Source organism: Schistocerca gregaria, chromosome 8, assembly GCF_023897955.1.
Source record: "Schistocerca gregaria isolate iqSchGreg1 chromosome 8, iqSchGreg1.2, whole genome shotgun sequence".
NCBI classification, from domain to species: Eukaryota; Metazoa; Arthropoda; class Insecta; order Orthoptera; family Acrididae; genus Schistocerca; species Schistocerca gregaria.
In genome coordinates, this window is record NC_064927.1 from 110,161,760 (window position 1) to 110,186,055 (window position 24,296).

Here is a 24,296-nt window from a genome sequence, read left to right on the forward strand (position 1 = left end):
CGTATCATCTCGTACAGCTCTCAGCTTGACTTGTCTCGACTTTGCTCGACTGACGCTACGCTGACGCTTGCAGGCAGCGATATTTACCACGATCGCGTCGACATGCAGCTGCGAGATGCACAGGAGTAACAAAGCACTCCACGATGCGGCGACATACGAAATCCACTGCCCAGCTACGCGTCGCAACTAACAAAATACCGACTCTGCCAGGATTCGAACCTGGAATCTTCTGATCCGTAGTCAGACGCGTTATCCGTTGCGCCACAGAGCCACTGGCAGCAGTTTCGATTACTAGACAAGGGCACTTCGCTAAGACACGTGTTCTCCATGGCTCAGCAAGCTCCCAAGGAAGGTAGCTCTCGTTCAGCTGCGTGGCCACAGTGCGCCTGCAGAGCTTAGAGCTTGCCACACATCTGCGTTCACTGTTCGACAGGTAGCGGAAGGCAAGGCGCGCTATTTGCTGCGTTTTCTCGACGACCAGAGCCCGTTGATGTGCATGTAAGCGTAGCATATGAAACAAGAATAGCACGAAGCATTCGTATGGCATCAGGTGGCGATCATATGTTTCTGTGTGCACCACTGGTTTACAGCAAAGTGAATAGCGCAAACTGAGAGCACTGGGTTGTAGTCCCAGTGGCGCAGTTGGTTAGCCCACGGTACCTATAAGCAGTAGCCGTGAGCAATGCCGGGATTGTGAATTCGAGCCTCACGGTGAGCATAATTTTATTTCGTAGCAGCATTCTGTGACAGCAACAGGAGGCTAGTTTTCAGATGTATCAGCTATTTGAGTTACATAATTGTGTATTCGAGACACTAGCTGCGTCTTCCTCGGTAGTATAGTGGTTAGTATCCCCGCCTGTCACGCGGGAGACCGCGGTCCGATTCCCCGCCAGGCGGCATATCCGATTTTTAGTTGCAGCACTATCACCCGCCGAACTTAGTGAAGGACGTTGGCGGCTATTAGCACCATGTGTCTATCACACTGGCAACTGCGTACAGCTCATCCTCGGTAGTATAGTGGTTAGTATCCCCGCCTGTCACGCGGGAGACCGGGGTTCGATTCCCCGCCGGGGAGATGCGATTTTTATCTCACAAACCTGCTAGAGTGTTGCTCGTGCGTGGGTCGGAAGATCAAGGAGTATAGGTGGTGCAAAAACATAAACAAAGGCTACAATTTAGGAAGTGGTTCTCGCATTCTTCACACGAGGAGAATTACGAGGTTTGCTGTTGAATCTGAATCAAAACACCCCAGCAGTCGCTCTGGGCGTAATAATCGAGCTCGGCACAGTCTGCAAATAAAATAATTTTAGCAGAGCGTGGTTTCGATCCACGGACCTCTGGGTTATGGGCCCAGCACGCTTCCACTGCGCCACTCTGCTGTGCGTTGATGCTCTGTCTCTTCGCTACGTGAAGAGAGACACTTGGAAAGTGTTGCCTGCGTCGCTTTCACACGCCTGTCCTTAGTTGCGTATCATCTCGTACAGCTCTCAGCTTGACTTGTCTCGACTTTGCTCGACTGACGCTACGCTGACGCTTGCAGGCAGCGATATTTACCACGATCGCGTCGACATGCAGCTGCGAGATGCACAGGAGTAACAAAGCACTCCACGATGCGGCGACATACGAAATCCACTGCCCAGCTACGCGTCGCAACTAACAAAATACCGACTCTGCCAGGATTCGAACCTGGAATCTTCTGATCCGTAGTCAGACGCGTTATCCGTTGCGCCACAGAGCCACTGGCAGCAGTTTCGATTACTAGACAAGGGCACTTCGCTAAGACACGTGTTCTCCATGGCTCAGCAAGCTCCCAAGGAAGGTAGCTCTCGTTCAGCTGCGTGGCCACAGTGCGCCTGCAGAGCTTAGAGCTTGCCACACATCTGCGTTCACTGTTCGACAGGTAGCGGAAGGCAAGGCGCGCTATTTGCTGCGTTTTCTCGACGACCAGAGCCCGTTGATGTGCATGTAAGCGTAGCATATGAAACAAGAATAGCACGAAGCATTCGTATGGCATCAGGTGGCGATCATATGTTTCTGTGTGCACCACTGGTTTACAGCAAAGTGAATAGCGCAAACTGAGAGCACTGGGTTGTAGTCCCAGTGGCGCAGTTGGTTAGCCCACGGTACCTATAAGCAGTAGCCGTGAGCAATGCCGGGATTGTGAATTCGAGCCTCACGGTGAGCATAATTTTATTTCGTAGCAGCATTCTGTGACAGCAACAGGAGGCTAGTTTTCAGATGTATCAGCTATTTGAGTTACATAATTGTGTATTCGAGACACTAGCTGCGTCTTCCTCGGTAGTATAGTGGTTAGTATCCCCGCCTGTCACGCGGGAGACCGCGGTCCGATTCCCCGCCAGGCGGCATATCCGATTTTTAGTTGCAGCACTATCACCCGCCGAACTTAGTGAAGGACGTTGGCGGCTATTAGCACCATGTGTCTATCACACTGGCAACTGCGTACAGCTCATCCTCGGTAGTATAGTGGTTAGTATCCCCGCCTGTCACGCGGGAGACCGGGGTTCGATTCCCCGCCGGGGAGATGCGATTTTTATCTCACAAACCTGCTAGAGTGTTGCTCGTGCGTGGGTCGGAAGATCAAGGAGTATAGGTGGTGCAAAAACATAAACAAAGGCTACAATTTAGGAAGTGGTTCTCGCATTCTTCACACGAGGAGAATTACGAGGTTTGCTGTTGAATCTGAATCAAAACACCCCAGCAGTCGCTCTGGGCGTAATAATCGAGCTCGGCACAGTCTGCAAATAAAATAATTTTAGCAGAGCGTGGTTTCGATCCACGGACCTCTGGGTTATGGGCCCAGCACGCTTCCACTGCGCCACTCTGCTGTGCGTTGATGCTCTGTCTCTTCGCTACGTGAAGAGAGACACTTGGAAAGTGTTGCCTGCGTCGCTTTCACACGCCTGTCCTTAGTTGCGTATCATCTCGTACAGCTCTCAGCTTGACTTGTCTCGACTTTGCTCGACTGACGCTACGCTGACGCTTGCAGGCAGCGATATTTACCACGATCGCGTCGACATGCAGCTGCGAGATGCACAGGAGTAACAAAGCACTCCACGATGCGGCGACATACGAAATCCACTGCCCAGCTACGCGTCGCAACTAACAAAATACCGACTCTGCCAGGATTCGAACCTGGAATCTTCTGATCCGTAGTCAGACGCGTTATCCGTTGCGCCACAGAGCCACTGGCAGCAGTTTCGATTACTAGACAAGGGCACTTCGCTAAGACACGTGTTCTCCATGGCTCAGCAAGCTCCCAAGGAAGGTAGCTCTCGTTCAGCTGCGTGGCCACAGTGCGCCTGCAGAGCTTAGAGCTTGCCACACATCTGCGTTCACTGTTCGACAGGTAGCGGAAGGCAAGGCGCGCTATTTGCTGCGTTTTCTCGACGACCAGAGCCCGTTGATGTGCATGTAAGCGTAGCATATGAAACAAGAATAGCACGAAGCATTCGTATGGCATCAGGTGGCGATCATATGTTTCTGTGTGCACCACTGGTTTACAGCAAAGTGAATAGCGCAAACTGAGAGCACTGGGTTGTAGTCCCAGTGGCGCAGTTGGTTAGCCCACGGTACCTATAAGCAGTAGCCGTGAGCAATGCCGGGATTGTGAATTCGAGCCTCACGGTGAGCATAATTTTATTTCGTAGCAGCATTCTGTGACAGCAACAGGAGGCTAGTTTTCAGATGTATCAGCTATTTGAGTTACATAATTGTGTATTCGAGACACTAGCTGCGTCTTCCTCGGTAGTATAGTGGTTAGTATCCCCGCCTGTCACGCGGGAGACCGCGGTCCGATTCCCCGCCAGGCGGCATATCCGATTTTTAGTTGCAGCACTATCACCCGCCGAACTTAGTGAAGGACGTTGGCGGCTATTAGCACCATGTGTCTATCACACTGGCAACTGCCTACAGCTCATCCTCGGTAGTATAGTGGTTAGTATCCCCGCCTGTCACGCGGGAGACCGGGGTTCGATTCCCCGCCGGGGAGATGCGATTTTTATCTCACAAACCTGCTAGAGTGTTGCTCGTGCGTGGGTCGGAAGATCAAGGAGTATAGGTGGTGCAAAAACATAAACAAAGGCTACAATTTAGGAAGTGGTTCTCGCATTCTTCACACGAGGAGAATTACGAGGTTTGCTGTTGAATCTGAATCAAAACACCCCAGCAGTCGCTCTGGGCGTAATAATCGAGCTCGGCACAGTCTGCAAATAAAATAATTTTAGCAGAGCGTGGTTTCGATCCACGGACCTCTGGGTTATGGGCCCAGCACGCTTCCACTGCGCCACTCTGCTGTGCGTTGATGCTCTGTCTCTTCGCTACGTGAAGAGAGACACTTGGAAAGTGTTGCCTGCGTCGCTTTCACACGCCTGTCCTTAGTTGCGTATCATCTCGTACAGCTCTCAGCTTGACTTGTCTCGACTTTGCTCGACTGACGCTACGCTGACGCTTGCAGGCAGCGATATTTACCACGATCGCGTCGACATGCAGCTGCGAGATGCACAGGAGTAACAAAGCACTCCACGATGCGGCGACATACGAAATCCACTGCCCAGCTACGCGTCGCAACTAACAAAATACCGACTCTGCCAGGATTCGAACCTGGAATCTTCTGATCCGTAGTCAGACGCGTTATCCGTTGCGCCACAGAGCCACTGGCAGCAGTTTTGATTACTAGACAAGGGCACTTCGCTAAGACACGTGTTCTCCATGGCTCAGCAAGCTCCCAAGGAAGGTAGCTCTCGTTCAGCTGCGTGGCCACAGTGCGCCTGCAGAGCTTAGAGCTTGCCACACATCTGCGTTCACTGTTCGACAGGTAGCGGAAGGCAAGGCGCGCTATTTGCTGCGTTTTCTCGACGACCAGAGCCCGTTGATGTGCATGTAAGCGTAGCATATGAAACAAGAATAGCACGAAGCATTCGTATGGCATCAGGTGGCGATCATATGTTTCTGTGTGCACCACTGGTTTACAGCAAAGTGAATAGCGCAAACTAAGAGCACTGGGTCGTAGTCCCAGTGGCGCAGTTGGTTAGCCCACGGTACCTATAAGCAGTAGCCGTGAGCAATGCCGGGATTGTGAATTCGAGCCTCACGGTGAGCATAATTTTATTTCGTAGCAGCATTCTGTGACAGCAACAGGAGGCTAGTTTTCAGATGTATCAGCTATTTGAGTTACATAATTGTGTATTCGAGACACTAGCTGCGTCTTCCTCGGTAGTATAGTGGTTAGTATCCCCGCCTGTCACGCGGGAGACCGCGGTCCGATTCCCCGCCAGGCGGCATATCCGATTTTTAGTTGCAGCACTATCACCCGCCGAACTTAGTGAAGGACGTTGGCGGCTATTAGCACCATGTGTCTATCACACTGGCAACTGCGTACAGCTCATCCTCGGTAGTATAGTGGTTAGTATCCCCGCCTGTCACGCGGGAGACCGGGGTTCGATTCCCCGCCGGGGAGATGCGATTTTTATCTCACAAACCTGCTAGAGTGTTGCTCGTGCGTGGGTCGGAAGATCAAGGAGTATAGGTGGTGCAAAAACATAAACAAAGGCTACAATTTAGGAAGTGGTTCTCGCATTCTTCACACGAGGAGAATTACGAGGTTTGCTGTTGAATCTGAATCAAAACACCCCAGCAGTCGCTCTGGGCGTAATAATCGAGCTCGGCACAGTCTGCAAATAAAATAATTTTAGCAGAGCGTGGTTTCGATCCACGGACCTCTGGGTTATGGGCCCAGCACGCTTCCACTGCGCCACTCTGCTGTGCGTTGATGCTCTGTCTCTTCGCTACGTGAAGAGAGACACTTGGAAAGTGTTGCCTGCGTCGCTTTCACACGCCTGTCCTTAGTTGCGTATCATCTCGTACAGCTCTCAGCTTGACTTGTCTCGACTTTGCTCGACTGACGCTACGCTGACGCTTGCAGGCAGCGATATTTACCACGATCGCGTCGACATGCAGCTGCGAGATGCACAGGAGTAACAAAGCACTCCACGATGCGGCGACATACGAAATCCACTGCCCAGCTACGCGTCGCAACTAACAAAATACCAACTCTGCCAGGATTCGAACCTGGAATCTTCTGATCCGTAGTCAGACGCGTTATCCGTTGCGCCACAGAGCCACTGGCAGCAGTTTCGATTACTAGACAAGGGCACTTCGCTAAGACACGTGTTCTCCATGGCTCAGCAAGCTCCCAAGGAAGGTAGCTCTCGTTCAGCTGCGTGGCCACAGTGCGCCTGCAGAGCTTAGAGCTTGCCACACATCTGCGTTCACTGTTCGACAGGTAGCGGAAGGCAAGGCGCGCTATTTGCTGCGTTTTCTCGACGACCAGAGCCCGTTGATGTGCATGTAAGCGTAGCATATGAAACAAGAATAGCACGAAGCATTCGTATGGCATCAGGTGGCGATCATATGTTTCTGTGTGCACCACTGGTTTACAGCAAAGTGATTAGCGCAAACTGAGAGCACTGGGTTGTAGTCCCAGTGGCGCAGTTGGTTAGCCCACGGTACCTATAAGCAGTAGCCGTGAGCAATGCCGGGATTGTGAATTCGAGCCTCACGGTGAGCATAATTTTATTTCGTAGCAGCATTCTGTGACAGCAACAGGAGGCTAGTTTTCAGATGTATCAGCTATTTGAGTTACATAATTGTGTATTCGAGACACTAGCTGCGTCTTCCTCGGTAGTATAGTGGTTAGTATCCCCGCCTGTCACGCGGGAGACCGCGGTCCGATTCCCCGCCAGGCGGCATATCCGATTTTTAGTTGCAGCACTATCACCCGCCGAACTTAGTGAAGGACGTTGGCGGCTATTAGCACCATGTGTCTATCACACTGGCAACTGCGTACAGCTCATCCTCGGTAGTATAGTGGTTAGTATCCCCGCCTGTCACGCGGGAGACCGGGGTTCGATTCCCCGCCGGGGAGATGCGATTTTTATCTCACAAACCTGCTAGAGTGTTGCTCGTGCGTGGGTCGGAAGATCAAGGAGTATAGGTGGTGCAAAAACATAAACAAAGGCTACAATTTAGGAAGTGGTTCTCGCATTCTTCACACGAGGAGAATTACGAGGTTTGCTGTTGAATCTGAATCAAAACACCCCAGCAGTCGCTCTGGGCGTAATAATCGAGCTCGGCACAGTCTGCAAATAAAATAATTTTAGCAGAGCGTGGTTTCGATCCACGGACCTCTGGGTTATGGGCCCAGCACGCTTCCACTGCGCCACTCTGGTGTGCGTTGATGCTCTGTCTCTTCGCTACGTGAAGAGAGACACTTGGAAAGTGTTGCCTGCGTCGCTTTCACACGCCTGTCCTTAGTTGCGTATCATCTCGTACAGCTCTCAGCTTGACTTGTCTCGACTTTGCTCGACTGACGCTACGCTGACGCTTGCAGGCAGCGATATTTACCACGATCGCGTCGACATGCAGCTGCGAGATGCACAGGAGTAACAAAGCACTCCACGATGCGGCGACATACGAAATCCACTGCCCAGCTACGCGTCGCAACTAACAAAATACCGACTCTGCCAGGATTCGAACCTGGAATCTTCTGATCCGTAGTCAGACGCGTTATCCGTTGCGCCACAGAGCCACTGGCAGCAGTTTCGATTACTAGACAAGGGCACTTCGCTAAGACACGTGTTCTCCATGGCTCAGCAAGCTCCCAAGGAAGGTAGCTCTCGTTCAGCTGCGTGGCCACAGTGCGCCTGCAGAGCTTAGAGCTTGCCACACATCTGCGTTCACTGTTCGACAGGTAGCGGAAGGCAAGGCGCGCTATTTGCTGCGTTTTCTCGACGACCAGAGCCCGTTGATGTGCATGTAAGCGTAGCATATGAAACAAGAATAGCACGAAGCATTCGTATGGCATCAGGTGGCGATCATATGTTTCTGTGTGCACCACTGGTTTACAGCAAAGTGAATAGCGCAAACTGAGAGCACTGGGTTGTAGTCCCAGTGGCGCAGTTGGTTAGCCCACGGTACCTATAAGCAGTAGCCGTGAGCAATGCCGGGATTGTGAATTCGAGCCTCACGGTGAGCATAATTTTATTTTGTAGCAGCATTCTGTGACAGCAACAGGAGGCTAGTTTTCAGATGTATCAGCTATTTGAGTTACATAATTGTGTATTCGAGACACTAGCTGCGTCTTCCTCGGTAGTATAGTGGTTAGTATCCCCGCCTGTCACGCGGGAGACCGCGGTCCGATTCCCCGCCAGGCGGCATATCCGATTTTTAGTTGCAGCACTATCACCCGCCGAACTTAGTGAAGGACGTTGGCGGCTATTAGCACCATGTGTCTATCACACTGGCAACTGCGTACAGCTCATCCTCGGTAGTATAGTGGTTAGTATCCCCGCCTGTCACGCGGGAGACCGGGGTTCGATTCCCCGCCGGGGAGATGCGATTTTTATCTCACAAACCTGCTAGAGTGTTGCTCGTGCGTGGGTCGGAAGATCAAGGAGTATAGGTGGTGCAAAAACATAAACAAAGGCTACAATTTAGGAAGTGGTTCTCGCATTCTTCACACGAGGAGAATTACGAGGTTTGCTGTTGAATCTGAATCAAAACACCCCAGCAGTCGCTCTGGGCGTAATAATCGAGCTCGGCACAGTCTGCAAATAAAATAATTTTAGCAGAGCGTGGTTTCGATCCACGGACCTCTGGGTTATGGGCCCAGCACGCTTCCACTGCGCCACTCTGCTGTGCGTTGATGCTCTGTCTCTTCGCTACGTGAAGAGAGACACTTGGAAAGTGTTGCCTGCGTCGCTTTCACACGCCTGTCCTTAGTTGCGTATCATCTCGTACAGCTCTCAGCTTGACTTGTCTCGACTTTGCTCGACTGACGCTACGCTGACGCTTGCAGGCAGCGATACTTACCACGATCGCGTCGACATGCAGCTGCGAGATGCACAGGAGTAACAAAGCACTCCACGATGCGGCGACATACGAAATCCACTGCCCAGCTACGCGTCGCAACTAACAAAATACCGACTCTGCCAGGATTCGAACCTGGAATCTTCTGATCCGTAGTCAGACGCGTTATCCGTTGCGCCACAGAGCCACTGGCAGCAGTTTCGATTACTAGACAAGGGCACTTCGCTAAGACACGTGTTCTCCATGGCTCAGCAAGCTCCCAAGGAAGGTAGCTCTCGTTCAGCTGCGTGGCCACAGTGCGCCTGCAGAGCTTAGAGCTTGCCACACATCTGCGTTCACTGTTCGACAGGTAGCGGAAGGCAAGGCGCGCTATTTGCTGCGTTTTCTCGACGACCAGAGCCCGTTGATGTGCATGTAAGCGTAGCATATGAAACAAGAATAGCACGAAGCATTCGTATGGCATCAGGTGGCGATCATATGTTTCTGTGTGCACCACTGGTTTACAGCAAAGTGAATAGCGCAAACTGAGAGCACTGGGTTGTAGTCCCAGTGGCGCAGTTGGTTAGCCCACGGTACCTATAAGCAGTAGCCGTGAGCAATGCCGGGATTGTGAATTCGAGCCTCACGGTGAGCATAATTTTATTTCGTAGCAGCATTCTGTGACAGCAACAGGAGGCTAGTTTTCAGATGTATCAGCTATTTGAGTTACATAATTGTGTATTCGAGACACTAGCTGCGTCTTCCTCGGTAGTATAGTGGTTAGTATCCCCGCCTGTCACGCGGGAGACCGCGGTCCGATTCCCCGCCAGGCGGCATATCCGATTTTTAGTTGCAGCACTATCACCCGCCGAACTTAGTGAAGGACGTTGGCGGCTATTAGCACCATGTGTCTATCACACTGGCAACTGCGTACAGCTCATCCTCGGTAGTATAGTGGTTAGTATCCCCGCCTGTCACGCGGGAGACCGGGGTTCGATTCCCCGCCGGGGAGATGCGATTTTTATCTCACAAACCTGCTAGAGTGTTGCTCGTGCGTGGGTCGGAAGATCAAGGAGTATAGGTGGTGCAAAAACATAAACAAAGGCTACAATTTAGGAAGTGGTTCTCGCATTCTTCACACGAGGAGAATTACGAGGTTTGCTGTTGAATCTGAATCAAAACACCCCAGCAGTCGCTCTGGGCGTAATAATCGAGCTCGGCACAGTCTGCAAATAAAATAATTTTAGCAGAGCGTGGTTTCGATCCACGGACCTCTGGGTTATGGGCCCAGCACGCTTCCACTGCGCCACTCTGGTGTGCGTTGATGCTCTGTCTCTTCGCTACGTGAAGAGAGACACTTGGAAAGTGTTGCCTGCGTCGCTTTCACACGCCTGTCCTTAGTTGCGTATCATCTCGTACAGCTCTCAGCTTGACTTGTCTCGACTTTGCTCGACTGACGCTACGCTGACGCTTGCAGGCAGCGATATTTACCACGATCGCGTCGACATGCAGCTGCGAGATGCACAGGAGTAACAAAGCACTCCACGATGCGGCGACATACGAAATCCACTGCCCAGCTACGCGTCGCAACTAACAAAATACCGACTCTGCCAGGATTCGAACCTGGAATCTTCTGATCCGTAGTCAGACGCGTTATCCGTTGCGCCACAGAGCCACTGGCAGCAGTTTCGATTACTAGACAAGGGCACTTCGCTAAGACACGTGTTCTCCATGGCTCAGCAAGCTCCCAAGGAAGGTAGCTCTCGTTCAGCTGCGTGGCCACAGTGCGCCTGCAGAGCTTAGAGCTTGCCACACATCTGCGTTCACTGTTCGACAGGTAGCGGAAGGCAAGGCGCGCTATTTGCTGCGTTTTCTCGACGACCAGAGCCCGTTGATGTGCATGTAAGCGTAGCATATGAAACAAGAATAGCACGAAGCATTCGTATGGCATCAGGTGGCGATCATATGTTTCTGTGTGCACCACTGGTTTACAGCAAAGTGAATAGCGCAAACTGAGAGCACTGGGTTGTAGTCCCAGTGGCGCAGTTGGTTAGCCCACGGTACCTATAAGCAGTAGCCGTGAGCAATGCCGGGATTGTGAATTCGAGCCTCACGGTGAGCATAATTTTATTTTGTAGCAGCATTCTGTGACAGCAACAGGAGGCTAGTTTTCAGATGTATCAGCTATTTGAGTTACATAATTGTGTATTCGAGACACTAGCTGCGTCTTCCTCGGTAGTATAGTGGTTAGTATCCCCGCCTGTCACGCGGGAGACCGCGGTCCGATTCCCCGCCAGGCGGCATATCCGATTTTTAGTTGCAGCACTATCACCCGCCGAACTTAGTGAAGGACGTTGGCGGCTATTAGCACCATGTGTCTATCACACTGGCAACTGCGTACAGCTCATCCTCGGTAGTATAGTGGTTAGTATCCCCGCCTGTCACGCGGGAGACCGGGGTTCGATTCCCCGCCGGGGAGATGCGATTTTTATCTCACAAACCTGCTAGAGTGTTGCTCGTGCGTGGGTCGGAAGATCAAGGAGTATAGGTGGTGCAAAAACATAAACAAAGGCTACAATTTAGGAAGTGGTTCTCGCATTCTTCACACGAGGAGAATTACGAGGTTTGCTGTTGAATCTGAATCAAAACACCCCAGCAGTCGCTCTGGGCGTAATAATCGAGCTCGGCACAGTCTGCAAATAAAATAATTTTAGCAGAGCGTGGTTTCGATCCACGGACCTCTGGGTTATGGGCCCAGCACGCTTCCACTGCGCCACTCTGGTGTGCGTTGATGCTCTGTCTCTTCGCTACGTGAAGAGAGACACTTGGAAAGTGTTGCCTGCGTCGCTTTCACACGCCTGTCCTTAGTTGCGTATCATCTCGTACAGCTCTCAGCTTGACTTGTCTCGACTTTGCTCGACTGACGCTACGCTGACGCTTGCAGGCAGCGATATTTACCACGATCGCGTCGACATGCAGCTGCGAGATGCACAGGAGTAACAAAGCACTCCACGATGCGGCGACATACGAAATCCACTGCCCAGCTACGCGTCGCAACTAACAAAATACCGACTCTGCCAGGATTCGAACCTGGAATCTTCTGATCCGTAGTCAGACGCGTTATCCGTTGCGCCACAGAGCCACTGGCAGCAGTTTCGATTACTAGACAAGGGCACTTCGCTAAGACACGTGTTCTCCATGGCTCAGCAAGCTCCCAAGGAAGGTAGCTCTCGTTCAGCTGCGTGGCCACAGTGCGCCTGCAGAGCTTAGAGCTTGCCACACATCTGCGTTCACTGTTCGACAGGTAGCGGAAGGCAAGGCGCGCTATTTGCTGCGTTTTCTCGACGACCAGAGCCCGTTGATGTGCATGTAAGCGTAGCATATGAAACAAGAATAGCACGAAGCATTCGTATGGCATCAGGTGGCGATCATATGTTTCTGTGTGCACCACTGGTTTACAGCAAAGTGAATAGCGCAAACTGAGAGCACTGGGTTGTAGTCCCAGTGGCGCAGTTGGTTAGCCCACGGTACCTATAAGCAGTAGCCGTGAGCAATGCCGGGATTGTGAATTCGAGCCTCACGGTGAGCATAATTTTATTTTGTAGCAGCATTCTGTGACAGCAACAGGAGGCTAGTTTTCAGATGTATCAGCTATTTGAGTTACATAATTGTGTATTCGAGACACTAGCTGCGTCTTCCTCGGTAGTATAGTGGTTAGTATCCCCGCCTGTCACGCGGGAGACCGCGGTCCGATTCCCCGCCAGGCGGCATATCCGATTTTTAGTTGCAGCACTATCACCCGCCGAACTTAGTGAAGGACGTTGGCGGCTATTAGCACCATGTGTCTATCACACTGGCAACTGCGTACAGCTCATCCTCGGTAGTATAGTGGTTAGTATCCCCGCCTGTCACGCGGGAGACCGGGGTTCGATTCCCCGCCGGGGAGATGCGATTTTTATCTCACAAACCTGCTAGAGTGTTGCTCGTGCGTGGGTCGGAAGATCAAGGAGTATAGGTGGTGCAAAAACATAAACAAAGGCTACAATTTAGGAAGTGGTTCTCGCATTCTTCACACGAGGAGAATTACGAGGTTTGCTGTTGAATCTGAATCAAAACACCCCAGCAGTCGCTCTGGGCGTAATAATCGAGCTCGGCACAGTCTGCAAATAAAATAATTTTAGCAGAGCGTGGTTTCGATCCACGGACCTCTGGGTTATGGGCCCAGCACGCTTCCACTGCGCCACTCTGCTGTGCGTTGATGCTCTGTCTCTTCGCTACGTGAAGAGAGACACTTGGAAAGTGTTGCCTGCGTCGCTTTCACACGCCTGTCCTTAGTTGCGTATCATCTCGTACAGCTCTCAGCTTGACTTGTCTCGACTTTGCTCGACTGGACGCTACGCTGACGCTTGCAGGCAGCGATATTTACCACGATCGCGTCGACATGCAGCTGCGAGATGCACAGGAGTAACAAAGCACTCCACGATGCGGCGACATACGAAATCCACTGCCCAGCTACGCGTCGCAACTAACAAAAACACGCGATCTAGTTGTTCGAACCTGGAATCTTCTGATCCGTAGTCAGACGCGTTATCCGTTGCGCCACAGAGCCACTGGCAGCAGTTTCGATTACTAGACAAGGGCACTTCGCTAAGACACGTGTTCTCCATGGCTCAGCAAGCTCCCAAGGAAGGTAGCTCTCGTTCAGCTGCGTGGCCACAGTGCGCCTGCAGAGCTTAGAGCTTGCCACACATCTGCGTTCACTGTTCGACAGGTAGCGGAAGGCAAGGCGCGCTATTTGCTGCGTTTTCTCGACGACCAGAGCCCGTTGATGTGCATGTAAGCGTAGCATATGAAACAAGAATAGCACGAAGCATTCGTATGGCATCAGGTGGCGATCATATGTTTCTGTGTGCACCACTGGTTTACAGCAAAGTGAATAGCGCAAACTGAGAGCACTGGGTTGTAGTCCCAGTGGCGCAGTTGGTTAGCCCACGGTACCTATAAGCAGTAGCCGTGAGCAATGCCGGGATTGTGAATTCGAGCCTCACGGTGAGCATAATTTTATTTCGTAGCAGCATTCTGTGACAGCAACAGGAGGCTAGTTTTCAGATGTATCAGCTATTTGAGTTACATAATTGTGTATTCGAGACACTAGCTGCGTCTTCCTCGGTAGTATAGTGGTTAGTATCCCCGCCTGTCACGCGGGAGACCGCGGTCCGATTCCCCGCCAGGCGGCATATCCGATTTTTAGTTGCAGCACTATCACCCGCCGAACTTAGTGAAGGACGTTGGCGGCTATTAGCACCATGTGTCTATCACACTGGCAACTGCCTACAGCTCATCCTCGGTAGTATAGTGGTTAGTATCCCCGCCTGTCACGCGGGAGACCGGGGTTCGATTCCCCGCCGGGGAGATGCGATTTTTATCTCACAAACCTGCTAGAGTGTTGCTCGTGCGTGGGTCGGAAGATCAAGGAGTATAGGTGGTGCAAAAACATAAACAAAGGCTACAATTTAGGAAGTGGTTCTCGCATTCTTCACACGAGGAGAATTACGAGGTTTGCTGTTGAATCTGAATCAAAACACCCCAGCAGTCGCTCTGGGCGTAATAATCGAGCTCGGCACAGTCTGCAAATAAAATAATTTTAGCAGAGCGTGGTTTCGATCCACGGACCTCTGGGTTATGGGCCCAGCACGCTTCCACTGCGCCACTCTGCTGTGCGTTGATGCTCTGTCTCTTCGCTACGTGAAGAGAGACACTTGGAAAGTGTTGCCTGCGTCGCTTTCACACGCCTGTCCTTAGTTGCGTATCATCTCGTACAGCTCTCAGCTTGACTTGTCTCGACTTTGCTCGACTGACGCTACGCTGACGCTTGCAGGCAGCGATATTTACCACGATCGCGTCGACATGCAGCTGCGAGATGCACAGGAGTAACAAAGCACTCCACGATGCGGCGACATACGAAATCCACTGCCCAGCTACGCGTCGCAACTAACAAAATACCAACTCTGCCAGGATTCGAACCTGGAATCTTCTGATCCGTAGTCAGACGCGTTATCCGTTGCGCCACAGAGCCACTGGCAGCAGTTTCGATTACTAGACAAGGGCACTTCGCTAAGACACGTGTTCTCCATGGCTCAGCAAGCTCCCAAGGAAGGTAGCTCTCGTTCAGCTGCGTGGCCACAGTGCGCCTGCAGAGCTTAGAGCTTGCCACACATCTGCGTTCACTGTTCGACAGGTAGCGGAAGGCAAGGCGCGCTATTTGCTGCGTTTTCTCGACGACCAGAGCCCGTTGATGTGCATGTAAGCGTAGCATATGAAACAAGAATAGCACGAAGCATTCGTATGGCATCAGGTGGCGATCATATGTTTCTGTGTGCACCACTGGTTTACAGCAAAGTGAATAGCGCAAACTGAGAGCACTGGGTTGTAGTCCCAGTGGCGCAGTTGGTTAGCCCACGGTACCTATAAGCAGTAGCCGTGAGCAATGCCGGGATTGTGAATTCGAGCCTCACGGTGAGCATAATTTTATTTCGTAGCAGCATTCTGTGACAGCAACAGGAGGCTAGTTTTCAGATGTATCAGCTATTTGAGTTACATAATTGTGTATTCGAGACACTAGCTGCGTCTTCCTCGGTAGTATAGTGGTTAGTATCCCCGCCTGTCACGCGGGAGACCGCGGTCCGATTCCCCGCCAGGCGGCATATCCGATTTTTAGTTGCAGCACTATCACCTGCCGAACTTAGTGAAGGACGTTGGCGGCTATTAGCACCATGTGTCTATCACACTGGCAACTGCCTACAGCTCATCCTCGGTAGTATAGTGGTTAGTATCCCCGCCTGTCACGCGGGAGACCGGGGTTCGATTCCCCGCCGGGGAGATGCGATTTTTATCTCACAAACCTGCTAGAGTGTTGCTCGTGCGTGGGTCGGAAGATCAAGGAGTATAGGTGGTGCAAAAACATAAACAAAGGCTACAATTTAGGAAGTGGTTCTCGCATTCTTCACACGAGGAGAATTACGAGGTTTGCTGTTGAATCTGAATCAAAACACCCCAGCAGTCGCTCTGGGCGTAATAATCGAGCTCGGCACAGTCTGCAAATAAAATAATTTTAGCAGAGCGTGGTTTCGATCCACGGACCTCTGGGTTATGGGCCCAGCACGCTTCCACTGCGCCACTCTGGTGTGCGTTGATGCTCTGTCTCTTCGCTACGTGAAGAGAGACACTTGGAAAGTGTTGCCTGCGTCGCTTTCACACGCCTGTCCTTAGTTGCGTATCATCTCGTACAGCTCTCAGCTTGACTTGTCTCGACTTTGCTCGACTGACGCTACGCTGACGCTTGCAGGCAGCGATATTTACCACGATCGCGTCGACATGCAGCTGCGAGATGCACAGGAGTAACAAAGCACTCCACGATGCGGCGACATACGAAATCCACTGCCCAGCTACGCGTCGCAACTAACAAAATACCGACTCTGCCAGGATTCGAACCTGGAATCTTCTGATCCGTAGTCAGACGCGTTATCCGTTGCGCCACAGAGCCACTGGCAGCAGTTTCGATTACTAGACAAGGGCACTTCGCTAAGACACGTGTTCTCCATGGCTCAGCAAGCTCCCAAGGAAGGTAGCTCTCGTTCAGCTGCGTGGCCACAGTGCGCCTGCAGAGCTTAGAGCTTGCCACACATCTGCGTTCACTGTTCGACAGGTAGCGGAAGGCAAGGCGCGCTATTTGCTGCGTTTTCTCGACGACCAGAGCCCGTTGATGTGCATGTAAGCGTAGCATATGAAACAAGAATAGCACGAAGCATTCGTATGGCATCAGGTGGCGATCATATGTTTCTGTGTGCACCACTGGTTTACAGCAAAGTGAATAGCGCAAACTGAGAGCACTGGGTTGTAGTCCCAGTGGCGCAGTTGGTTAGCCCACGGTACCTATAAGCAGTAGCCGTGAGCAATGCCGGGATTGTGAATTCGAGCCTCACGGTGAGCATAATTTTATTTTGTAGCAGCATTCTGTGACAGCAACAGGAGGCTAGTTTTCAGATGTATCAGCTATTTGAGTTACATAATTGTGTATTCGAGACACTAGCTGCGTCTTCCTCGGTAGTATAGTGGTTAGTATCCCCGCCTGTCACGCGGGAGACCGCGGTCCGATTCCCCGCCAGGCGGCATATCCGATTTTTAGTTGCAGCACTATCACCCGCCGAACTTAGTGAAGGACGTTGGCGGCTATTAGCACCATGTGTCTATCACACTGGCAACTGCGTACAGCTCATCCTCGGTAGTATAGTGGTTAGTATCCCCGCCTGTCACGCGGGAGACCGGGGTTCGATTCCCCGCCGGGGAGATGCGATTTTTATCTCACAAACCTGCTAGAGTGTTGCTCGTGCGTGGGTCGGAAGATCAAGGAGTATAGGTGGTGCAAAAACATAAACAAAGGCTACAATTTAGGAAGTGGTTCTCGCATTCTTCACACGAGGAGAATTACGAGGTTTGCTGTTGAATCTGAATCAAAACACCCCAGCAGTCGCTCTGGGCGTAATAATCGAGCTCGGCACAGTCTGCAAATAAAATAATTTTAGCAGAGCGTGGTTTCGATCCACGGACCTCTGGGTTATGGGCCCAGCACGCTTCCACTGCGCCACTCTGCTGTGCGTTGATGCTCTGTCTCTTCGCTACGTGAAGAGAGACACTTGGAAAGTGTTGCCTGCGTCGCTTTCACACGCCTGTCCTTAGTTGCGTATCATCTCGTACAGCTCTCAGCTTGACTTGTCTCGACTTTGCTCGACTGACGCTACGCTGACGCTTGCAGGCAGCGATATTTACCACGATCGCGTCGACATGCAGCTGCGAGATGCACAGGAGTAACAAAGCACTCCACGATGCGGCGACATACGAAATCCACTGCCCAGCTACGCGTCGCAACTAACAAAATACCGACTCTGCCAGGATTCGAACCTGGAATCTTCTGATCCGTAGTCAGACGCGTTATCCGTTGCGCCACAGAGCCACTGGCAGCAGTTTCGATTACTAGACAAGGGCACTTCGCTAAGACACGTGTTCTCCATGGCTCAGCAAGCTCCCAAGGAAGGTAGCTCTCGTTCAGCTGCGTGGCCACAGTGCGCCTGCAGAGCTTAGAGCTTGCCACACATCTGCGTTCACTGTTCGACAGGTAGCGGAAGGCAAGGCGCGCTATTTGCTGCGTTTTCTCGACGACCAGAGCCCGTTGATGTGCATGTAAGCGTAGCATATGAAACAAGAATAGCACGAAGCATTCGTATGGCATCAGGTGGCGATCATATGTTTCTGTGTGCACCACTGGTTTACAGCAAAGTGAATAGCGCAAACTGAGAGCACTGGCTCGTAGTCCCAGTGGCGCAGTTGGTTAGCCCACGGTACCTATAAGCAGTAGCCGTGAGCAATGCCGGGATTGTGAATTCGAGCCTCACGGTGAGCATAATTTTATTTCGTAGCAGCATTCTGTGACAGCAACAGGAGGCTAGTTTTCAGATGTATCAGCTATTTGAGTTACATAATTGTGTATTCGAGACACTAGCTGCGTCTTCCTCGGTAGTATAGTGGTTAGTATCCCCGCCTGTCACGCGGGAGACCGCGGTCCGATTCCCCGCCAGGCGGCATATCCGATTTTTAGTTGCAGCACTATCACCCGCCGAACTTAGTGAAGGACGTTGGCGGCTATTAGCACCATGTGTCTATCACACTGGCAACTGCGTACAGCTCATCCTCGGTAGTATAGTGGTTAGTATCCCCGCCTGTCACGCGGGAGACCGGGGTTCGATTCCCCGCCGGGGAGATGCGATTTTTATCTCACAAACCTGCTAGAGTGTTGCTCGTGCGTGGGTCGGAAGATCAAGGAGTATAGGTGGTGCAAAAACATAAACAAAGGCTACAATTTAGGAAGTGGTTCTCGCATTCTTCACACGAGGAGAATTACGAGGTTTGCTGTTGAATCTGAATCAAAACACCCCAGCAGTCGCTCTGGGCGTAATAATCGAGCTCGGCACAGTCTGCAAATAAAATAATTTTAGCAGAGCGTGGTTTCGATCCACGGACCTCTGGGTTATGGGCCCAGCACGCTTCCACTGCGCCACTCTGGTGTGCGTTGATGCTCTGTCTCTTCGCTACGTGAAGAGAGACACTTGGAAAGTGTTGCCTGCGTCGCTTTCACACGCCTGTCCTTAGTTGCGTATCATCTCGTACAGCTCTCAGCTTGACTTGTCTCGACTTTGCTCGACTGACGCTACGCTGACGCTTGCAGGCAGCGATATTTACCACGATCGCGTCGACATGCAGCTGCGAGATGCACAGGAGTAACAAAGCACTCCACGATGCGGCGACATACGAAATCCACTGCCCAGCTACGCGTCGCAACTAACAAAATACCGACTCTGCCAGGATTCGAACCTGGAATCTTCTGATCCGTAGTCAGACGCGTTATCCGTTGCGCCACAGAGCCACTGGCAGCAGTTTCGATTACTAGACAAGGGCACTTCGCTAAGACACGTGTTCTCCATGGCTCAGCAAGCTCCCAAGGAAGGTAGCTCTCGTTCAGCTGCGTGGCCACAGTGCGCCTGCAGAGCTTAGAGCTTGCCACACATCTGCGTTCACTGTTCGACAGGTAGCGGAAGGCAAGGCGCGCTATTTGCTGCGTTTTCTCGACGACCAGAGCCCGTTGATGTGCATGTAAGCGTAGCATATGAAACAAGAATAGCACGAAGCATTCGTATGGCATCAGGTGGCGATCATATGTTTCTGTGTGCACCACTGGTTTACAGCAAAGTGAATAGCGCAAACTGAGAGCACTGGCTCGTAGTCCCAGTGGCGCAGTTGGTTAGCCCACGGTACCTATAAGCAGTAGCCGTGAGCAATGCCGGGATTGTGAATTCGAGCCTCACGGTGAGCATAATTTTATTTCGTAGCAGCATTCTGTGACAGCAACAGGAGGCTAGTTTTCAGATGTATCAGCTATTTGAGTTACATAATTGTGTATTCGAGACACTAGCTGCGTCTTCCTCGGTAGTATAGTGGTTAGTATCCCCGCCTGTCACGCGGGAGACCGCGGTCCGATTCCCCGCCAGGCGGCATATCCGATTTTTAGTTGCAGCACTATCACCCGCCGAACTTAGTGAAGGACGTTGGCGGCTATTAGCACCATGTGTCTATCACACTGGCAACTGCCTACAGCTCATCCTCGGTAGTATAGTGGTTAGTATCCCCGCCTGTCACGCGGGAGACCGGGGTTCGATTCCCCGCCGGGGAGATGCGATTTTTATCTCACAAACCTGCTAGAGTGTTGCTCGTGCGTGGGTCGGAAGATCAAGGAGTATAGGTGGTGCAAAAACATAAACAAAGGCTACAATTTAGGAAGTGGTTCTCGCATTCTTCACACGAGGAGAATTACGAGGTTTGCTGTTGAATCTGAATCAAAACACCCCAGCAGTCGCTCTGGGCGTAATAATCGAGCTCGGCACAGTCTGCAAATAAAATAATTTTAGCAGAGCGTGGTTTCGATCCACGGACCTCTGGGTTATGGGCCCAGCACGCTTCCACTGCGCCACTCTGCTGTGCGTTGATGCTCTGTCTCTTCGCTACGTGAAGGGAGACACTTGGAAAGTGTTGCCTGCGTCGCTTTCACACGCCTGTCCTTAGTTGCGTATCATCTCGTACAGCTCTCAGCTTGACTTGTCTCGACTTTGCTCGACTGACGCTACGCTGACGCTTGCAGGCAGCGATATTTACCACGATCGCGTCGACATGCAGCTGCGAGATGCACAGGAGTAACAAAGCACTCCACGATGCGGCGACATACGAAATCCACTGCCCAGCTACGCGTCGCAACTAACAAAATACCGACTCTGCCAGGATTCGAACCTGGAATCTTCTGATCCGTAGTCAGACGCGTTATCCGTTGCGCCACAGAGCCACTGGCAGCAGTTTCGATTACTAGACAAGGGCACTTCGCTAAGACACGTGTTCTCCATGGCTCAGCAAGCTCCCAAGGAAGGTAGCTCTCGTTCAGCTGCGTGGCCACAGTGCGCCTGCAGAGCTTAGAGCTTGCCACACATCTGCGTTCACTGTTCGACAGGTAGCGGAAGGCAAGGCGCGCTATTTGCTGCGTTTTCTCGACGACCAGAGCCCGTTGATGTGCATGTAAGCGTAGCATATGAAACAAGAATAGCACGAAGCATTCGTATGGCATCAGGTGGCGATCATATGTTTCTGTGTGCACCACTGGTTTACAGCAAAGTGAATAGCGCAAACTGAGAGCACTGGGTTGTAGTCCCAGTGGCGCAGTTGGTTAGCCCACGGTACCTATAAGCAGTAGCCGTGAGCAATGCCGGGATTGTGAATTCGAGCCTCACGGTGAGCATAATTTTATTTCGTAGCAGCATTCTGTGACAGCAACAGGAGGCTAGTTTTCAGATGTATCAGCTATTTGAGTTACATAATTGTGTATTCGAGACACTAGCTGCGTCTTCCTCGGTAGTATAGTGGTTAGTATCCCCGCCTGTCACGCGGGAGACCGCGGTCCGATTCCCCGCCAGGCGGCATATCCGATTTTTAGTTGCAGCACTATCACCCGCCGAACTTAGTGAAGGACGTTGGCGGCTATTAGCACCATGTGTCTATCACACTGGCAACTGCCTACAGCTCATCCTCGGTAGTATAGTGGTTAGTATCCCCGCCTGTCACGCGGGAGACCGGGGTTCGATTCCCCGCCGGGGAGATGCGATTTTTATCTCACAAACCTGCTAGAGTGTTGCTCGTGCGTGGGTCGGAAGATCAAGGAGTATAGGTGGTGCAAAAACATAAACAAAGGCTACAATTTAGGAAGTGGTTCTCGCATTCTTCACACGAGGAGAATTACGAGGTTTGCTGTTGAATCTGAATCAAAACACCCCAGCAGTCGCTCTGGGCGTAATAATCGAGCTCGGCACAGTCTGCAAATAAAATAATTTTAGCAGAGCGTGGTTTCGATCCACGGACCTCTGGGTTATGGGCCCAGCACGCTTCCACTGCGCCACTCTGCTGTGCGTTGATGCTCTGTCTCTTCGCTACGTGAAGAGAGACACTTGGAAAGTGTTGCCTGCGTCGCTTTCACACGCCTGTCCTTAGTTGCGTATCATCTCGTACAGCTCTCAGCTTGACTTGTCTCGACTTTGCTCGACTGACGCTACGCTGACGCTTGCAGGCAGCGATATTTACCACGATCGCGTCGACATGCAGCTGCGAGATGCACAGGAGTAACAAAGCACTCCACGATGCGGCGACATACGAAATCCACTGCCCAGCTACGCGTCGCAACTAACAAAATACCGACTCTGCCAGGATTCGAACCTGGAATCTTCTGATCCGTAGTCAGACGCGTTATCCGTTGCGCCACAGAGCCACTGGCAGCAGTTTCGATTACTAGACAAGGGCACTTCGCTAAGACACGTGTTCTCCATGGCTCAGCAAGCTCCCAAGGAAGGTAGCTCTCGTTCAGCTGCGTGGCCACAGTGCGCCTGCAGAGCTTAGAGCTTGCCACACATCTGCGTTCACTGTTCGACAGGTAGCGGAAGGCAAGGCGCGCTATTTGCTGCGTTTTCTCGACGACCAGAGCCCGTTGATGTGCATGTAAGCGTAGCATATGAAACAAGAATAGCACGAAGCATTCGTATGGCATCAGGTGGCGATCATATGTTTCTGTGTGCACCACTGGTTTACAGCAAAGTGAATAGCGCAAACTGAGAGCACTGGCTCGTAGTCCCAGTGGCGCAGTTGGTTAGCCCACGGTACCTATAAGCAGTAGCCGTGAGCAATGCCGGGATTGTGAATTCGAGCCTCACGGTGAGCATAATTTTATTTCGTAGCAGCATTCTGTGACAGCAACAGGAGGCTAGTTTTCAGATGTATCAGCTATTTGAGTTACATAATTGTGTATTCGAGACACTAGCTGCGTCTTCCTCGGTAGTATAGTGGTTAGTATCCCCGCCTGTCACGCGGGAGACCGCGGTCCGATTCCCCGCCAGGCGGCATATCCGATTTTTAGTTGCAGCACTATCACCCGCCGAACTTAGTGAAGGACGTTGGCGGCTATTAGCACCATGTGTCTATCACACTGGCAACTGCCTACAGCTCATCCTCGGTAGTATAGTGGTTAGTATCCCCGCCTGTCACGCGGGAGACCGGGGTTCGATTCCCCGCCGGGGAGATGCGATTTTTATCTCACAAACCTGCTAGAGTGTTGCTCGTGCGTGGGTCGGAAGATCAAGGAGTATAGGTGGTGCAAAAACATAAACAAAGGCTACAATTTAGGAAGTGGTTCTCGCATTCTTCACACGAGGAGAATTACGAGGTTTGCTGTTGAATCTGAATCAAAACACCCCAGCAGTCGCTCTGGGCGTAATAATCGAGCTCGGCACAGTCTGCAAATAAAATAATTTTAGCAGAGCGTGGTTTCGATCCACGGACCTCTGGGTTATGGGCCCAGCACGCTTCCACTGCGCCACTCTGCTGTGCGTTGATGCTCTGTCTCTTCGCTACGTGAAGAGAGACACTTGGAAAGTGTTGCCTGCGTCGCTTTCACACGCCTGTCCTTAGTTGCGTATCATCTCGTACAGCTCTCAGCTTGACTTGTCTCGACTTTGCTCGACTGACGCTACGCTGACGCTTGCAGGCAGCGATATTTACCACGATCGCGTCGACATGCAGCTGCGAGATGCACAGGAGTAACAAAGCACTCCACGATGCGGCGACATACGAAATCCACTGCCCAGCTACGCGTCGCAACTAACAAAATACCAACTCTGCCAGGATTCGAACCTGGAATCTTCTGATCCGTAGTCAGACGCGTTATCCGTTGCGCCACAGAGCCACTGGCAGCAGTTTCGATTACTAGACAAGGGCACTTCGCTAAGACACGTGTTCTCCATGGCTCAGCAAGCTCCCAAGGAAGGTAGCTCTCGTTCAGCTGCGTGGCCACAGTGCGCCTGCAGAGCTTAGAGCTTGCCACACATCTGCGTTCACTGTTCGACAGGTAGCGGAAGGCAAGGCGCGCTATTTGCTGCGTTTTCTCGACGACCAGAGCCCGTTGATGTGCATGTAAGCGTAGCATATGAAACAAGAATAGCACGAAGCATTCGTATTGGCATCAGGTGGCGATCATATGTTTCTGTGTGCACCACTGGTTTACAGCAAAGAACACGCGATCTAGTGTAGCACTGGCTCGTAGTCCCAGTGGCGCAGTTGGTTAGCCCACGGTACCTATAAGCAGTAGCCGTGAGCAATGCCGGGATTGTGAATTCGAGCCTCACGGTGAGCATAATTTTATTTCGTAGCAGCATTCTGTGACAGCAACAGGAGGCTAGTTTTCAGATGTATCAGCTATTTGAGTTACATAATTGTGTATTCGAGACACTAGCTGCGTC

General features: G+C 51.7%; 48 non-coding genes across 48 annotated transcripts; 16 read left to right on the plus strand and 32 right to left on the minus strand.

Moving 5' to 3' along the window:
- Positions 1-198: 198 nt before the first annotated feature.
- Trnar-acg (transfer RNA arginine (anticodon ACG)) lies at positions 199-271 on the minus strand. The gene has a single exon. It is a non-coding gene; the product is annotated as a tRNA-Arg (tRNA).
- A 732-nt stretch (positions 272-1,003) lies between these two features.
- On the plus strand, positions 1,004-1,075 carry Trnad-guc (transfer RNA aspartic acid (anticodon GUC)). The gene has a single exon. It is a non-coding gene; the product is annotated as a tRNA-Asp (tRNA).
- A 232-nt stretch (positions 1,076-1,307) lies between these two features.
- Trnam-cau (transfer RNA methionine (anticodon CAU)) lies at positions 1,308-1,379 on the minus strand. Its single transcript has one exon. It is a non-coding gene; the product is annotated as a tRNA-Met (tRNA).
- Positions 1,380-1,665: 286 nt separating this feature from the next.
- Positions 1,666-1,738, minus strand: Trnar-acg (transfer RNA arginine (anticodon ACG)). Its single transcript has one exon. It is a non-coding gene; the product is annotated as a tRNA-Arg (tRNA).
- A 732-nt stretch (positions 1,739-2,470) lies between these two features.
- On the plus strand, positions 2,471-2,542 carry Trnad-guc (transfer RNA aspartic acid (anticodon GUC)). The gene has a single exon. It is a non-coding gene; the product is annotated as a tRNA-Asp (tRNA).
- Positions 2,543-2,774: 232 nt separating this feature from the next.
- On the minus strand, positions 2,775-2,846 carry Trnam-cau (transfer RNA methionine (anticodon CAU)). Its single transcript has one exon. It is a non-coding gene; the product is annotated as a tRNA-Met (tRNA).
- Positions 2,847-3,132: 286 nt separating this feature from the next.
- Trnar-acg (transfer RNA arginine (anticodon ACG)) lies at positions 3,133-3,205 on the minus strand. Its single transcript has one exon. It is a non-coding gene; the product is annotated as a tRNA-Arg (tRNA).
- Positions 3,206-3,937: 732 nt separating this feature from the next.
- Positions 3,938-4,009, plus strand: Trnad-guc (transfer RNA aspartic acid (anticodon GUC)). The gene has a single exon. It is a non-coding gene; the product is annotated as a tRNA-Asp (tRNA).
- Positions 4,010-4,241: 232 nt separating this feature from the next.
- Positions 4,242-4,313, minus strand: Trnam-cau (transfer RNA methionine (anticodon CAU)). Its single transcript has one exon. It is a non-coding gene; the product is annotated as a tRNA-Met (tRNA).
- Positions 4,314-4,599: 286 nt separating this feature from the next.
- On the minus strand, positions 4,600-4,672 carry Trnar-acg (transfer RNA arginine (anticodon ACG)). The gene has a single exon. It is a non-coding gene; the product is annotated as a tRNA-Arg (tRNA).
- Positions 4,673-5,404: 732 nt separating this feature from the next.
- Positions 5,405-5,476, plus strand: Trnad-guc (transfer RNA aspartic acid (anticodon GUC)). The gene has a single exon. It is a non-coding gene; the product is annotated as a tRNA-Asp (tRNA).
- Positions 5,477-5,708: 232 nt separating this feature from the next.
- Trnam-cau (transfer RNA methionine (anticodon CAU)) lies at positions 5,709-5,780 on the minus strand. Its single transcript has one exon. It is a non-coding gene; the product is annotated as a tRNA-Met (tRNA).
- A 286-nt stretch (positions 5,781-6,066) lies between these two features.
- Trnar-acg (transfer RNA arginine (anticodon ACG)) lies at positions 6,067-6,139 on the minus strand. The gene has a single exon. It is a non-coding gene; the product is annotated as a tRNA-Arg (tRNA).
- A 732-nt stretch (positions 6,140-6,871) lies between these two features.
- Positions 6,872-6,943, plus strand: Trnad-guc (transfer RNA aspartic acid (anticodon GUC)). The gene has a single exon. It is a non-coding gene; the product is annotated as a tRNA-Asp (tRNA).
- A 232-nt stretch (positions 6,944-7,175) lies between these two features.
- Positions 7,176-7,247, minus strand: Trnam-cau (transfer RNA methionine (anticodon CAU)). Its single transcript has one exon. It is a non-coding gene; the product is annotated as a tRNA-Met (tRNA).
- A 286-nt stretch (positions 7,248-7,533) lies between these two features.
- Positions 7,534-7,606, minus strand: Trnar-acg (transfer RNA arginine (anticodon ACG)). The gene has a single exon. It is a non-coding gene; the product is annotated as a tRNA-Arg (tRNA).
- Positions 7,607-8,338: 732 nt separating this feature from the next.
- Trnad-guc (transfer RNA aspartic acid (anticodon GUC)) lies at positions 8,339-8,410 on the plus strand. Its single transcript has one exon. It is a non-coding gene; the product is annotated as a tRNA-Asp (tRNA).
- A 232-nt stretch (positions 8,411-8,642) lies between these two features.
- Positions 8,643-8,714, minus strand: Trnam-cau (transfer RNA methionine (anticodon CAU)). Its single transcript has one exon. It is a non-coding gene; the product is annotated as a tRNA-Met (tRNA).
- Positions 8,715-9,000: 286 nt separating this feature from the next.
- Trnar-acg (transfer RNA arginine (anticodon ACG)) lies at positions 9,001-9,073 on the minus strand. The gene has a single exon. It is a non-coding gene; the product is annotated as a tRNA-Arg (tRNA).
- Positions 9,074-9,805: 732 nt separating this feature from the next.
- Trnad-guc (transfer RNA aspartic acid (anticodon GUC)) lies at positions 9,806-9,877 on the plus strand. The gene has a single exon. It is a non-coding gene; the product is annotated as a tRNA-Asp (tRNA).
- A 232-nt stretch (positions 9,878-10,109) lies between these two features.
- Positions 10,110-10,181, minus strand: Trnam-cau (transfer RNA methionine (anticodon CAU)). The gene has a single exon. It is a non-coding gene; the product is annotated as a tRNA-Met (tRNA).
- Positions 10,182-10,467: 286 nt separating this feature from the next.
- Trnar-acg (transfer RNA arginine (anticodon ACG)) lies at positions 10,468-10,540 on the minus strand. The gene has a single exon. It is a non-coding gene; the product is annotated as a tRNA-Arg (tRNA).
- A 732-nt stretch (positions 10,541-11,272) lies between these two features.
- Trnad-guc (transfer RNA aspartic acid (anticodon GUC)) lies at positions 11,273-11,344 on the plus strand. The gene has a single exon. It is a non-coding gene; the product is annotated as a tRNA-Asp (tRNA).
- Positions 11,345-11,576: 232 nt separating this feature from the next.
- Positions 11,577-11,648, minus strand: Trnam-cau (transfer RNA methionine (anticodon CAU)). The gene has a single exon. It is a non-coding gene; the product is annotated as a tRNA-Met (tRNA).
- Positions 11,649-11,934: 286 nt separating this feature from the next.
- Trnar-acg (transfer RNA arginine (anticodon ACG)) lies at positions 11,935-12,007 on the minus strand. The gene has a single exon. It is a non-coding gene; the product is annotated as a tRNA-Arg (tRNA).
- Positions 12,008-12,739: 732 nt separating this feature from the next.
- Positions 12,740-12,811, plus strand: Trnad-guc (transfer RNA aspartic acid (anticodon GUC)). The gene has a single exon. It is a non-coding gene; the product is annotated as a tRNA-Asp (tRNA).
- Positions 12,812-13,043: 232 nt separating this feature from the next.
- Trnam-cau (transfer RNA methionine (anticodon CAU)) lies at positions 13,044-13,115 on the minus strand. Its single transcript has one exon. It is a non-coding gene; the product is annotated as a tRNA-Met (tRNA).
- A 1,091-nt stretch (positions 13,116-14,206) lies between these two features.
- On the plus strand, positions 14,207-14,278 carry Trnad-guc (transfer RNA aspartic acid (anticodon GUC)). The gene has a single exon. It is a non-coding gene; the product is annotated as a tRNA-Asp (tRNA).
- A 232-nt stretch (positions 14,279-14,510) lies between these two features.
- On the minus strand, positions 14,511-14,582 carry Trnam-cau (transfer RNA methionine (anticodon CAU)). Its single transcript has one exon. It is a non-coding gene; the product is annotated as a tRNA-Met (tRNA).
- A 286-nt stretch (positions 14,583-14,868) lies between these two features.
- Positions 14,869-14,941, minus strand: Trnar-acg (transfer RNA arginine (anticodon ACG)). Its single transcript has one exon. It is a non-coding gene; the product is annotated as a tRNA-Arg (tRNA).
- Positions 14,942-15,673: 732 nt separating this feature from the next.
- On the plus strand, positions 15,674-15,745 carry Trnad-guc (transfer RNA aspartic acid (anticodon GUC)). Its single transcript has one exon. It is a non-coding gene; the product is annotated as a tRNA-Asp (tRNA).
- A 232-nt stretch (positions 15,746-15,977) lies between these two features.
- On the minus strand, positions 15,978-16,049 carry Trnam-cau (transfer RNA methionine (anticodon CAU)). Its single transcript has one exon. It is a non-coding gene; the product is annotated as a tRNA-Met (tRNA).
- A 286-nt stretch (positions 16,050-16,335) lies between these two features.
- On the minus strand, positions 16,336-16,408 carry Trnar-acg (transfer RNA arginine (anticodon ACG)). The gene has a single exon. It is a non-coding gene; the product is annotated as a tRNA-Arg (tRNA).
- Positions 16,409-17,140: 732 nt separating this feature from the next.
- On the plus strand, positions 17,141-17,212 carry Trnad-guc (transfer RNA aspartic acid (anticodon GUC)). The gene has a single exon. It is a non-coding gene; the product is annotated as a tRNA-Asp (tRNA).
- Positions 17,213-17,444: 232 nt separating this feature from the next.
- Trnam-cau (transfer RNA methionine (anticodon CAU)) lies at positions 17,445-17,516 on the minus strand. The gene has a single exon. It is a non-coding gene; the product is annotated as a tRNA-Met (tRNA).
- A 286-nt stretch (positions 17,517-17,802) lies between these two features.
- Trnar-acg (transfer RNA arginine (anticodon ACG)) lies at positions 17,803-17,875 on the minus strand. Its single transcript has one exon. It is a non-coding gene; the product is annotated as a tRNA-Arg (tRNA).
- A 732-nt stretch (positions 17,876-18,607) lies between these two features.
- On the plus strand, positions 18,608-18,679 carry Trnad-guc (transfer RNA aspartic acid (anticodon GUC)). Its single transcript has one exon. It is a non-coding gene; the product is annotated as a tRNA-Asp (tRNA).
- A 232-nt stretch (positions 18,680-18,911) lies between these two features.
- On the minus strand, positions 18,912-18,983 carry Trnam-cau (transfer RNA methionine (anticodon CAU)). The gene has a single exon. It is a non-coding gene; the product is annotated as a tRNA-Met (tRNA).
- Positions 18,984-19,269: 286 nt separating this feature from the next.
- Trnar-acg (transfer RNA arginine (anticodon ACG)) lies at positions 19,270-19,342 on the minus strand. The gene has a single exon. It is a non-coding gene; the product is annotated as a tRNA-Arg (tRNA).
- A 732-nt stretch (positions 19,343-20,074) lies between these two features.
- Positions 20,075-20,146, plus strand: Trnad-guc (transfer RNA aspartic acid (anticodon GUC)). Its single transcript has one exon. It is a non-coding gene; the product is annotated as a tRNA-Asp (tRNA).
- A 232-nt stretch (positions 20,147-20,378) lies between these two features.
- Trnam-cau (transfer RNA methionine (anticodon CAU)) lies at positions 20,379-20,450 on the minus strand. Its single transcript has one exon. It is a non-coding gene; the product is annotated as a tRNA-Met (tRNA).
- Positions 20,451-20,736: 286 nt separating this feature from the next.
- Positions 20,737-20,809, minus strand: Trnar-acg (transfer RNA arginine (anticodon ACG)). The gene has a single exon. It is a non-coding gene; the product is annotated as a tRNA-Arg (tRNA).
- A 732-nt stretch (positions 20,810-21,541) lies between these two features.
- Trnad-guc (transfer RNA aspartic acid (anticodon GUC)) lies at positions 21,542-21,613 on the plus strand. The gene has a single exon. It is a non-coding gene; the product is annotated as a tRNA-Asp (tRNA).
- Positions 21,614-21,845: 232 nt separating this feature from the next.
- On the minus strand, positions 21,846-21,917 carry Trnam-cau (transfer RNA methionine (anticodon CAU)). The gene has a single exon. It is a non-coding gene; the product is annotated as a tRNA-Met (tRNA).
- Positions 21,918-22,203: 286 nt separating this feature from the next.
- Trnar-acg (transfer RNA arginine (anticodon ACG)) lies at positions 22,204-22,276 on the minus strand. The gene has a single exon. It is a non-coding gene; the product is annotated as a tRNA-Arg (tRNA).
- A 732-nt stretch (positions 22,277-23,008) lies between these two features.
- Trnad-guc (transfer RNA aspartic acid (anticodon GUC)) lies at positions 23,009-23,080 on the plus strand. The gene has a single exon. It is a non-coding gene; the product is annotated as a tRNA-Asp (tRNA).
- A 232-nt stretch (positions 23,081-23,312) lies between these two features.
- On the minus strand, positions 23,313-23,384 carry Trnam-cau (transfer RNA methionine (anticodon CAU)). Its single transcript has one exon. It is a non-coding gene; the product is annotated as a tRNA-Met (tRNA).
- A 286-nt stretch (positions 23,385-23,670) lies between these two features.
- On the minus strand, positions 23,671-23,743 carry Trnar-acg (transfer RNA arginine (anticodon ACG)). Its single transcript has one exon. It is a non-coding gene; the product is annotated as a tRNA-Arg (tRNA).
- Between the last annotated feature and the right edge of the window lie 553 nt (positions 23,744-24,296).